Source organism: Triticum aestivum, chromosome 3A, assembly GCF_018294505.1.
Source record: "Triticum aestivum cultivar Chinese Spring chromosome 3A, IWGSC CS RefSeq v2.1, whole genome shotgun sequence".
NCBI classification, from domain to species: domain Eukaryota; kingdom Viridiplantae; phylum Streptophyta; class Magnoliopsida; order Poales; family Poaceae; genus Triticum; species Triticum aestivum.
Genome location: NC_057800.1, coordinates 18,824,160 through 18,837,142, shown reverse-complemented (window position 1 = coordinate 18,837,142; position 12,983 = coordinate 18,824,160).

Below are 12,983 nucleotides of genomic sequence, written 5' to 3'. Positions count from 1 at the left end.
ACAGAGGATGTTATCGGGTTTTGTGTTGACTTCATTCCTGGCCTTAAGAAGATAGGTCTCCCTAAATCGCGGTATGAGGGGAGACTGACTGGAAAAGGCACTCTTGGAAGAGACTCAATAATATGCAGGGACGGATATTCTTGGTCTCAAGCACACTACACAGTTCTACAGAACTCTACCTTGGTGACCCCGTATGTCGATGAACACAAGAACAGTCTGCGCTCCAAACACCCGGAGCAGTGCGACGACTGGATTACATGTGAACACATCAGGACTTTCAGCAGTTGGTTGGAAACACGTCTCAGAGGTGACAACATTGTTTGTGATGAGTTGTACTTGTTGTGCAGGGGACCATCTTTGACTGTATTGACTTACAAAGGATACGAGATAAATGGGAATACATTTTACACGATCACCCAAGATCAAAAGAGCACCAACCAAAACAGCGGTGTCCGCTTTGATGCAGCAACCGAGAGCGGAAAGGACACATATTATGGTTACATAGTGGACATATGGGAACTTGACTACGGACATGATTTTAAGGTCCCTTTGTTTAAGTGCAAATGGGTCAATCTGTTAGGCGGCGGGGTACAGGTAGACCCACAGTACGGAATGACAACAGTGCATCTGAAAAATCTTGGGTACACTGACGAACTGTTCGTCCTAGCCAATGATGTTGCACAGGTTATCTATGTGAAGGACATGTCTACCAAACCGAGAAAAAGAAAAGATAAGGAAGCGAATACATCATACGATGAGCCAAAGCGCCACATAGTTCTTTCAGGAAAAAGGGACATCCTGGGAGTGGATGGCAAGACAGACATGTCTGAAGATTATGAAAAGTTTCATGAAATTCCTCCCTTCAATGTCAAGGCTGACCCAAGCATTCTGATAAACAATGAAGATTATACATGGTTACGGCGCAATAAGCAAATGACACAAGCGAAGAAAAAGTGAAGACTTTCTCCCGCAACTTTGCAACACACGAACATGCTTTCAACTTTTTCAGAGTTCATTTGAAATGCTTTCATGTCTTATGGTTCGGCCCTCGTAATACCATGACCATTAGTCCCTGGCCCATGCCAACTTTTAACTTTCAACTTTCAACTTTCTAAAACTAATGGCACTAACAGAAACTTTCAACTTTCATCTATTCTCATTTTTCTAGTAAGTTAATCACAAACTTGTGATTCAAACAATTTTCAAAGAATTCAAATTTTAACTATTCAAATTTGAAAACTAATGGCACAAACAGAAAGTTTATAATTTTTCTAAAACTAATGGCACTAACAGAAAGTTTATAATTTTGCTGACCTAAAATCAAAAAGAATTAAAAAATAAAGCAAAAACAAAAGGAAATAAATAATGCAGAAAACAAAACAAAAAAATAGAAAAAAATAAAAATAGTAACAATAAGTATGTTGTTGTAAGTAGAAACAAAATAAAATAAATAAAGAAACAAAGAAAACAAAAAACAAAAAAAGTGTTTTCAAATTTGAAAAAATGGCACTAACAGATAGTTTATAATTTTTCTAAAACTAAAAGCAAAAAGAATTAAAAAATAAAGCAAAAACAAAAGAAAATAAATAATGCAGAAAACAAAACAAAAAATTGGAAATAAAAATAAAAATAGCAACAATAAGTATTTTGTTGTAAGTACAAACAAAATAAAATAAATAAAGCAACAAAGAAAACAAAAAACAAAAAAGTGTTTTCAAATTTGAAAACTAATGGCAATAACAGAAAGTTTATAATTTTTTCTAAAACTAAAAGCAAAAAGAATTAAAAAATAAAGCAAAAAACAAAAGAAAATAAATAATGCAAAAAACAAAACAAAAAAACTGGAAAAAATATTTTTATAGTAAAGTTAATCACAAACTTGTGATTCACACAAATTTCAAAGAATTCAAATTTTAACTATTCAAATTTGAAAAGTAATGGCACTAACAGAAAGTTTATAATTTTTCTGACCTAAAAGCAAAAAGAATTAAAAAATAAAGCAAAAAACAAAAGGAAATAAATAATGCAAAAAACAAAACAAAAAACTGGAAAAATAAATACAAAAAATTGCCACCTATTGGGCCACCACGGCCTGAATACTACTAGAAACCCAACATGGGCCAGGATTCAGGCCTGCAGAAGGCCGAATAGGCCCACGGGCAAAGCAGTGTCAGATTAGGCCCATAGGCCTGCAGTTCAGAGGAGTTCGAGAGGGAGGAGGCAACAGAGCTTATAAACAGGTGTTCGGCGCTGTCAACTAGCGAGGTGGGACTAAACTTTTGGGCGCGGGGCAGCACAAGGCCATTGGTCCCAGTTGGTGGCACCAACCGGGACTACAGGGTGCATTGGTCACGGTTCGGGGCACCAACCGTGACCAATGCCCCCCTTTAGTCCCGGTTGGTGCCACCAACCGGGACCAAAGGCCGCCGCTTCCCGCCCTTTGGGCTGCTGAAAAGAGGCCTTTGGTCCCGGTTCGTGGCACCAACCGGGACTAAAGGGGTGCATTGGTCACGGTTGGTGCCACGAACCAGGAGCAAAGGCCTGGCTATATATACAACACTTGTCAAAATTTTCATTCAGTTCCTCAACTCCCCGCCGCCGACGCCGCCCTCTACCCCGACGCCCCGCTCCTCGTCGTCGTCGCCCCGTCGCCGCCCGCGCCCCGCGTCACCCCGACGCCGTCGCCGCCGCCCTCGACGCCATCTGCCCCGACGCCCTGCTCCTCGTCGCCGTCGCCCGCGCCCGTCGTCGTCGCCCCGTCGCCGCCCGCGCCCCGCGTCGCCACGACGCCGTCGCTTCCCCGCGCCGCCCCGCCGCCGTCGCCGCTGCCCTTGACACCATCTGCCCCGACGCCGGTGCCGCTCCCCTCTGTGAGCACCTGCCTCCATGCCCCTCTGCCCCGCCGGCGCCACCATGTTTTTTTTTCATATGTTGCAATATGTTTTTTTATTTTTATTAGTTTATTTTTTTGTTCATATGTGATGTATATGTGTATGCGGCTATAATGTATATGTGTATGTGATGTATGTGGCTAGAATTTGCTAAATATATATGATTTTTTTAGGTTATTTTCATTTGTAGAAATTTTTTATGTATCTAGGAATATTTTTGTTCATAGATGATAGATGATCAAATGATGATTTTTTTGTTCATAGATGATAGATGATCAAATGATGTTTTTTTTGTTCATAGATGATCATATGATTTTTTAGGTTATTTTCATCTGTAGAAATTTTTGTTCATATATGGATATTTAGGGGGTCGAGGGTTGAGAACTAGTTTAGGGGGTCGAGGGTCGAGAACAAGTTTAGGGGGTCGAGGGTCAAGAACGTCGGACATTCATGAGAGAGGCGGGGAAGAAGGGGAAGAAGAGGGAGAAGAAGAGGAAGAAGAATAAAAAGAGGAGAAGAAAGAATAGAGGAGAAGAAGTTCTTCTCCTCTATTCTTTCTTCTCTTCTTTTTCCTTCTTCTTCTTTTTTTATCGGGAACGAGGGCATGTCGAGAGTGTTGTCGAGCGGTCGAGGGTCGGGAAACTAGGGCTTACCCGAAGAAGGAGAAGAAGAGAAGAGGAAGAAGAGGAGAAAAAAAAGAAAAGGAAAAAAAGAGGAAGAAGAAGAAAAAAAGAGGAGAAGAAGAAGGAATAGAGGAGAAGACTTTGTCAGTTCTTCTTCTCCTCTAGCTATTCCTTTCTTCTTCTCCTCTTTCTTCTTCTTCTTCTTCTTCTTCTTCTTAGTTTTTATCGGGGGTTCGAGGGTTCGAGGTGTCGAGGATCACCGAGGGGTCGAGAGAGGTTTCCTAGTGTCAAAGTATTGAAGAAATCCATGCCTTCATCATTAGCTGGAAGTAATCAGGGCATGTTGGTACGAAGTTCTGCAAAGTTGTTCTGGAATGGAGTCCCGGATAGAATAATCCGCCTTTTGGTACGAATTCAGCAAAGGCCTTCCAAATAGCGATATTCGGAAGGCCCTTGCTGAACTTTGTACCAAAAAGCGAATTATCCTATCTGGGACTCCATTCCAGAACAACTTTGAAGAGCTTCGTACCATCATGCACATGTTACTTTCGCCTAATGATGAAGACATGGTTTTGTTGAATCCTTTGACATTAGGCAACCTCCCAACCCCTCAGCGATCCTCTCGAACATGAGAGGAAGAAGAGGGTCATCTAGGGGTCGAGGGTTCGAGGATCGCTGAGGGGTCGAGAGAGGTTTCCTAGTGTCAAAGTATTGAAGAAATCCATGCCTTCATCATTAGCCGGAAGTAACCAGGGCATGTTGGTACGAAGTTCTGCAAAGTTGTTCTGGAATGGAGTCCCGGATAGAATAATCCGCCTTTTGGTACGAATTCAGGAAAGGCCTTCCAAATAGTGATATTCGTAAGGCTTTTGCTGAACTTTGTACCAAAAAGCGAATTATCCTATCTGGGACTCCGTTCCAGAACAACTTTGAAGAGCTTCATACCATCATGCACATGTTACTTTCGCCTAATGATGAAGACATGGTTTTGTTGAATCCTTTGACACTAGGCAACCTCCCGACCCCTCGGCGATCCTCTCGAACATGAGAGGAAGAAGAGGATAAAAAAGAAGAGGAAGAAGAAAAAAAGAGGAGAAGAAAGAATAGAGGAGTTCTTCTCCTCTATTCTTTCTTCTCCTCTTTTTTTTCTTCTTCTTCCTCTTTTTTTTATCGGGAACGAGGGTCGTCGAGGGACATAGATGTAGTGTCGTCGTTGTCGATATATACCCCCTCCCGATAGCTTACTATGATTAGGTAGCTAGTTCTACGTTTGGCACTAATATATCCATCTGTCATGTTTGAATAATAATTGCCATGTTGTAAATATTTGTAGAAACTATGGACACCGCCCTAGACGAAGCAAAAGAAGCGTTGTTGAGGGACATAATCGCAGAAGGAAGTGATGCCATCTCGTTATTTCTCAACGACACCGATGGTCTGGAAGGAGAGGGTGAACAAGCTGGCTACGGTGACCTAATGCCGGTGCAAGAAGAAGAACATGAGGACGGCTCCGGTGACCCAATGCCGGTGCAAGAAGGAGACCGTGATGACGGCTCCGGTGACCGAACCGAGTCCGGCCAGGTATATATATTAGTTAAGCCTGTGCTGACTAGCTGATTGATGCATTCATTGTTTTGGTATGTACACATATTAATTAAGTCTTTGTTCTTTTTTCTAGCCCTCCGGATCGAGCACAACTTAGGTAAAGAGACGAGGCCCGAAGAAAAAGTTGAGCTCGGATGAAAAGTTTGAGATCATAGCAATCGCGCCCGACGGCCAACCGATTGAACCCCTCAGGACAAAGAGCGCATTTGTTGCTCAGTGCGGGGTTCTGGTTAGGGACAAGATCCCGATAAGCATCCAGCAATGGTTTAAGCCGGCTACAGAAGACCCTGAGGTGTCTTATGTCAATGATATGCAGAAAAATGATCTTTGGACTGAGCTGAAGTCAAATTTCACCCTACCGCCAGAGGATAATCCAGAGAACCCAATTAAAGAGAAATTAATCAAGTCTTTTGCTCTTAAGAGGATGGCAGAACTATTCAGGAGGTGGAAGAAAGAGCTGAATAAGTTTGTCGAAAATAATGAGACACCAGAATTCAAGGGCAGATATGAGAAGATCAGAGATCACTGGCCCGCATTTGTGGCCCACAAGACATCGGAAAAGAGTAAGAAGATGTCGGCGACAAACAAGCAAAATGCTGCGAAGAAGAAGCTTCACCATCGCACGGGGTCAGGTGGCTACCTCGTAGCCCGGCCTAAGTGGGCCAAGACTGAGAATGATCTGGTTGATAAAGGGATCGAACCAGAGACAATTAGCTGGCCAGACCGTTGCCGGACTTGGTTCTTCGGGGCTGGCGGAACCTTGGACCCTGTAACAGGGAAGTGCATTTGGACGAACGATCAAATGGACATACCAGTCAGGAAGCTTAAGCAGTATATCGAAGCAGCGCAGCAAGGGAAGTTCTTTCCAGACAGAGAGAACGACGAGCTCACAATGGCCCTCGGGAATCCTGAGCACCCTGGACGGACACGAGGCACGCCAGGCTCCATTCCGTGGAAGGTTGGGTTTCCGGACGCAGGCGGTTACAAATCCCATGAGAGGAGGAAAAAAGTGCAGCAGACCCAAATGCAGGCGCTGCAAGCAAGGGTAGACGCGATAGAGGAACGAGAAGCAAATCGCAGCAAACGTACTGCCGAAGCCTCCCCCGAAGCTACCCCGCCATCTCAGCGCAGAAGCAGCGTGGCTTCCACCGAGCTGCTTCAGCCGGAGCATGCCTTGACGGCTCCTGCCAGCTATCCCGTGGATGCTATCACGGAGTCTCAAAATTGCCACCTTATGACGCAATGGATGAATTTGAAGGTCAAGGCGGCTGTTGGCTCTGTTTATCCTACTGAACCCGGCGCAACTTTTCACTGCCGGCCGATTCCAGAAGGATATGCTAGGGTGATGGTGGATGAAATAACGGAGGGATTTGAGGACCTCCAGCTTGACCACCCTACCGGTGAAGGGGAGACTCGGTTGGGGTCTGCTCTGAAGACTCCATGCCTATGGCGGAAGGAGCTCATCAACCTTCCGAACTGGACGCCTCCGCCTCCTCCTCCTCCTCCGGCGAGTCAGGGCACTCCGCCTCCTCCACCGCCTCCTCCTCCGGCGAGTGACGATCAGGGCCCTCGGCCTGCTCCTTCTCCGGCGCGTGGCGGCACTCCGCCTCCTTCTCCGCCTGCGCCGACGCGCCCGAGCAGCCAGCCTCCTCCTTCTCCGCCTCGCCAGCAAGGGCGGAAGAGACCTGCCACCACTCCAGCTGCTCCGGCGCGTCGTAGTCCTTCTCCTCCGCCTCGTAAGCAAGTAAAGAAGACAACCGCTCCGTCTGCTCGGTCGGCGTCTAGCAGTACAACCAGAGGCGGGAGGACATACAGATTCGGTCCTTCTCTGAAGACTCCAGAGAAGTTACCATACGAGAGGACCCCGGAGGAGAACGCGAGATCGCGCGAACCGAAGTGGATGACTGGTTTCAAGGGTTGAAAGCAAAGAGACATCCACCTCCGGAGGAGAAGGTAGATCTGGTGAAAGTGAAGTGCACTCTGGCTGCCCTGGCAAAACCACCCAAGTCTCCACCGAAAGGCAACTATGAGCGCATTATTGGAAAGACATGGGCCGAAGCGGAGCGGTCAGGAAGTACAGTCAGTGATCAAAGGCTGAAAGAACGACGAGCAGCTGGGAAACAAATTGCCCAGCTCGGCGAACAAGCGAAGCAATCGTGCCCCCCCCTCAAGGTGCCTAGCGACATCGTCGATCCGAGGATGGTGCCCGGTTATGGCAATGTTGACGATTACCTGCCCGACGATGTACATTATGATACCATGGAGGTGCAGATACACAGATACGAGTACGGGAAGCCTCTCGTCAAAGATGAAAAATCTTTAACAACGATGATGCGAAGATTACATGATTGGTACTTGAAAATCTGCAGAGAGTCTGGGGGGAGGAGTACTTTGTATGCGAGAGTTAAACCGGAGCATGACCTCGTTGGAATTGAACTGTTGCCTATTCCATTTGAGGAGTTCTATCAGTTTTTCAATCAATTGGCCCTCGATAAAACAACGATCACCTGCTACTGTCTGTAAGTACTACTACTTCTGTCATTAAGTCTCTCTATATAGCTCATCTCTTTCATTGCATGTATTTATAATTATCCTCACTATATTATGCAGAATGAAGATCGCCGAATTGAAGAAAAGACAAATCGGTGATATTGGGTTCGTTAACACATATCTCATAGATGCAACTGAGGTTGAACATCGTCCCGGAGATACCGAGGCCAACTTGCTACGATCATTCAAAAAAATGAAAACAAAGATATAATACTCTTTCCTTACAACTTCAAGTGAGTGTTACTGTCTTGTGCATATTCGGTTTCCCTTATATATTAGTCCAGGTTATAGTAATGTAATTGATGAGTTATGCATGCGTGTGCAGTTTCCACTATATTCTCCTAGAGATTAGGCTTGAGCAGGGAGTAGTAACCGTCTTGGACTCTAAACGAAAAGATCCCCAGGAGTATGCGGACATGACTGAAATCCTCAAGAAGTAAGTTAAATCGATCATTATCCACCATATCAGCAACTTTGTTCATTTCCTGATATCAAGTAATTGTTTTCTTTGTCCGGCAGGGTTTGGAGAAAATTCACCAGAAAAGTTCCGGGACTGCCGAAGGAGCTGGAATTTAGACACCCGAAAGTAAGTACTATAGTAGCATGTTCCGCGCATCTCCTAGTGATTCAAGCGCTAGTTTCATCAATACCATTTAGCATTCTTGCTTATCAGTTTGATTGACCTCTATTTCTTGTAAAGTGGTTGTGGCAGGAAAAGGGAATGATTTCTGTGGATACTACGTCTGCGAGTCCATCCGCCACACGACCTGTGAGCGGGGCGGGTACTCTGACGAACAATATGAAGTACGTAAATAACAACATTCACAATTTTATTTTATTACCATCATTTGTATTGAGTTTCATTCATTCATATATATATATATGTATTGACCCCCTTCTTCAAATTAGATGTTTCGGAAGCGGGATGAACTCCTAGCACCAGCTCGCATGCGAGCAATTCAAGAGGAATTGGCGGCATTCTTTCTTGACCAAGTGATCGCTGAAGACGGAGAATACTATGTGGACCATGAGTCCGTATGATTATATTTGTAAGAGATAATTATTGTATATATGTAGCCGGTAGTGTCGGATAGATATACGAGAACTTGTTGTTCGACCAATCTCTCGGAGAAGGAGAGGTGGTCGATATCACTTCTCTCTGTATGCATATATGTTCATGACGATCTTCTGTTTCCTTCGTTTGCTTACTAGCTAACTAGCGTGTCTAGTCCTCTCTATACGTATGTATAGTACGTAGCGTCGACCAAGCACGGACGTAAGAGAGGACACTTCTCTCTATTAATTATAGCTAGCTAACACAATATATGAAACACCTAAATTAACCCCCCAAAACCCCCAACCCCCCCCCCCCTTTCAAAAAAAACAAAAACCCCAGCCACAGAAATGCTGACGCGTGGATGCCTATTGGTCCCGGTTGGTGCCACCAACCGGGACCAAAGGGTCTCCTGCCTGGGGTCTGCGCACTGCCCACGTGGAGGCCCATCAGTCCCGGTTCTGGATTGAACCGGGACTAAAGGGTCGGGGCATTAGTACCGACACTTTAGTCCCGGTTCAGGAACCGGGACTAAAGGCCCTTACGAACCGGGACTATAGGCCCTTTTTCTACCAGTGCAAATCTCTATGTCTCCCACTTGGCCTAGATCCGGATGGAATTGAAGCGTCTCTTGATGTGCTTGGTTCTCTTGTGAAATCTAGATTCCTTTGCCAAGGCAATTGCACCAGTGTTGTCACAAAAGATTTTCATTGGACCCGATGCACTAGGTATGATACCTAGATCGGATATGAACTCCTTCATCCGGACTCCTTCGTTTTCTGCTTCCGAAGCAGCTATGTACTCCGCTTCACATGTAGATCCCGCCACTACGCTTTGTTTAGAACTGCACCAACTGACAGCTCCACCGTTTAATGTAAACACGTATCCGGTTTGCGATTTAGAATCGTCCAGATCAGTGTCAAAGCTTGCATCAACGTAACCATTTATGATGAGCTCTTTGTCACCTCCATATATGAGAAACATATCCTTAGTCCTTTTCAGGTATTTCAGGATGTTCTTGACCGCTGTCCAGTGATCCACTCCTGGATTACTTTGGTACCTCCCTGCTAGATTTATAGCAAGACACACATCAGGTCTGGTACACAGCATTGCATACATGATAGAGCCTATGGCTGAAGCATAGGGAACATCTTTCATTTTCTCTCTATCTTCTGCATTGGTCGGGCATTGGGTCTTACTCAATTTCACACCTTGTAACACAAGCAAGAATCCTTTCTTTGCTTGATCCATTTTGAACTTTTTCAAACCTTTGTCAAGGTATGTGCATTGTGAAAGTCCAATTAAGTGTCTTGATCTGTCTCTATAGATCTTAATGCCCAATATGTAAGCAGCTTCACTGAGGTCTTTCATTGAAAAACTCTTATTCAAGTATCCCTTTATGCTATCCAGAAATTCTATATCATTTCCGATTAGTAATATGTCATCTACATATAATATCAGAAATGCTACAGAGCTCCCACTCACTTTCTTGTAAATACAGACTTCTCCAAAAGTCTGTACAAAACCAAATGCTTTTATCATACTATCAAAGCATTTATTCCAACTCCGAGAGGCTTGCACCAGTCCATAAATGGATCGCTGGAGCTTGCACACTTTGTTAGCTCCCTTTGGATCGAGAAAACCTTCCGGCTGCATCATATACAACTCTTCTTCCAGAAATCCATTCAGGAATGCAGTTTGGACATCCATCTGCCACATTTCATAATAATAAAATGCGGCAATTCCTAACATGATTCGGACAGACTTAAGCATCGCTACGGGTGAGAAGGACTAATCATAGTCAATCCCTTGAACTTGTCGAAAACCTTTTGCGACAAGTCGAGCTTTGTAGACAGTAACATTACCGTCGGCGTCAGTCTTCTTGTTGAAGATCCATTTATTCTCAATTACTTGCCGATCATTGGGCAAGTCAACGAAAGTCCATAATTTGTTCTCATACATGGATCCCATCTCAGATTTCATGGCTTTAAGCCATTTTGCAGAATCTGGGCTCACCATCGCTTCTCCGTTGTTCGTAGGTTCATCATGATCTAGTAGCATGACTTCCAGAACAGGATTACCGTACCACTCTGGTGCGGATCTTACTCTGGTTGATCTACGAGGTTCAGTAGTATCTTGTTCTGAAGGTTCATGATCATCATCATTAGCTTCCTCACTAATTTGTGTAGGTGTCACAGAAACTGGTTTCTATGATGTACTACTTTCCAATAAGGGAGCAGGTACAATTACCTCATCAAGTTCTACTTTCCTCCCACTCACTTCTTTCGAGAGAAATTCCTTCTCTAGAAAGTTTCCGAATTTAGCAACAAAAGTCTTGCCTTCGGATCTGTGATAGAAGGTGTATCCAATAGTTTCCTTTGGATAACCTATGAAGACACATTTCTCCGATTTGGGTTCGAGCTTATCAGGTTGAAGCTTTTTCACATAAGCATCACAACCCCAAACTTTCAAAAACGACAACTTTGGTTTCTTGCCAAACCAAAGTTCATAAGGCGTCATCTCAACGGATTTTGATGGTGCCCTATTTAACGTGAATGCGGCCGTCTCTAGAGCATAACCCCAAAACGATAGCGGTAAATCAGTAAGAGACATCATAGATCGCTCCATATCAAGTAAAGTACGATTACGACGTTCGGACACACCATTACGCTGTGGTGTTCTGGGTGGCGTGAGTTGCGAAAATATTCCGCATTGTTTCAAATGTACACCAAACTCGTAAATCAATTATTCTCATCCACGATCAGATCGTAGGAATTTTATTTTCTTGTTACGATGATTTTCAACTTCACTCTGAAATTCTTTGAACTTTTCAAACATTTCAGACTTATGTTTCATTAAGTAGATATACCCATATCTGCTTAAGTCATCTGTGAAGGTGAGAAAATAACGATATCCACCACGAGTCTCAACATTCATCGGACCACATACATCTGTATGTATGATTTCCAACAAATCTGTCGCTCTCTCCATAGTACCGGAGAACGGTGTTTTTGTCATCTTACCCATAAGGCACGGTTCGCAAGTACCAAGCGATTCATAATCAAGTGGTTCCAAAAGTCCATCAGTATGGAGTTTCTTCATGCGCTTTACACTGATATGACCCAAACAGCAGTGCCACAAATAAGTTGCACTATCATTATCAACTCTGCATCTTTTGGCTTGAACATTATGAATATGTGTGTCACTACTATCGAGATTTAATAAGAATAGACCACTCTTTAAGGGTGCATGACCATAAAAGATATTACTCATATAAATAGAACAACCATTATTCTCTGATTTAAATGAATAACCGTCTCGCATCAAACAAGATCCAGATATAATGTTCATGCTTAACGCTGGCACCAAATAACAATTCTTTAGGTCTAATACTAATCCCGAAGGTAGATGTAGAGGTAGCGCGCCGACCGCGATCACATCGACTTTGGAACCATTTCCCACATGCATCGTCACCTCGTCCTTAGCCAATCTTTGCTTAATCCGAAGTCCCTGTTTCGAGTTGCAAATGTTAGCAACAGAACCAGTATCAAATACCAGGTGCTACTGCGAGCATTAGTAAGGTACACATCAATAACATGTATATCACATATACCTTTGTTCACCTTGCCATCCTTCTTATTCGCCAAATACTTGGGGCAGTTCGCTTCCAGTGACTAGTCTGCTTGCAGTAGAAGCACTCAGTTTCAGGCTTAGGTCCAGGTTTGAGTTTCTTCTCTTGAGTAGCAACTTGCTTGCTGTTCTTTTTGAAGTTCCCCTTCTTCTTCCCTTTGCCCTTTTTCTTGAAACTAGTGGTCTTGTTGACCATCAACACTTGATGCTCCTTCTTGATTTCTACCTCCGCAGCTTTCAGCATTGCGAAGAGCTCGGGAATAGTCTTATTCATCCCTTGCATATTATAGTTCATCACGAAGCTCTTGTAGCTAGGTGGCAGTGATTGGAGAATTCTGTCAATGACGCAATCATCTGGAAGATTAACTCCCAATTGAATCAAGTGATTATTATACCCAGACATTTTGAGTATATGCTCACTGACAGAACTGTTCTCCTCCATCTTGCAGCTATAGAACTTATTGGAGACTTCATATCTCTCAATCCGGGCATTTGCTTGAAATATTAACTTCAACTCCTGGAACATCTCATATGCTCCATGATGTTCAAAACATCGTGAAGTCCCGATTCTAAGCCGTAAAGCATGGCACACTGAACTATCGAGTAGTCATCAGCTTTGCTCTGCCAGAC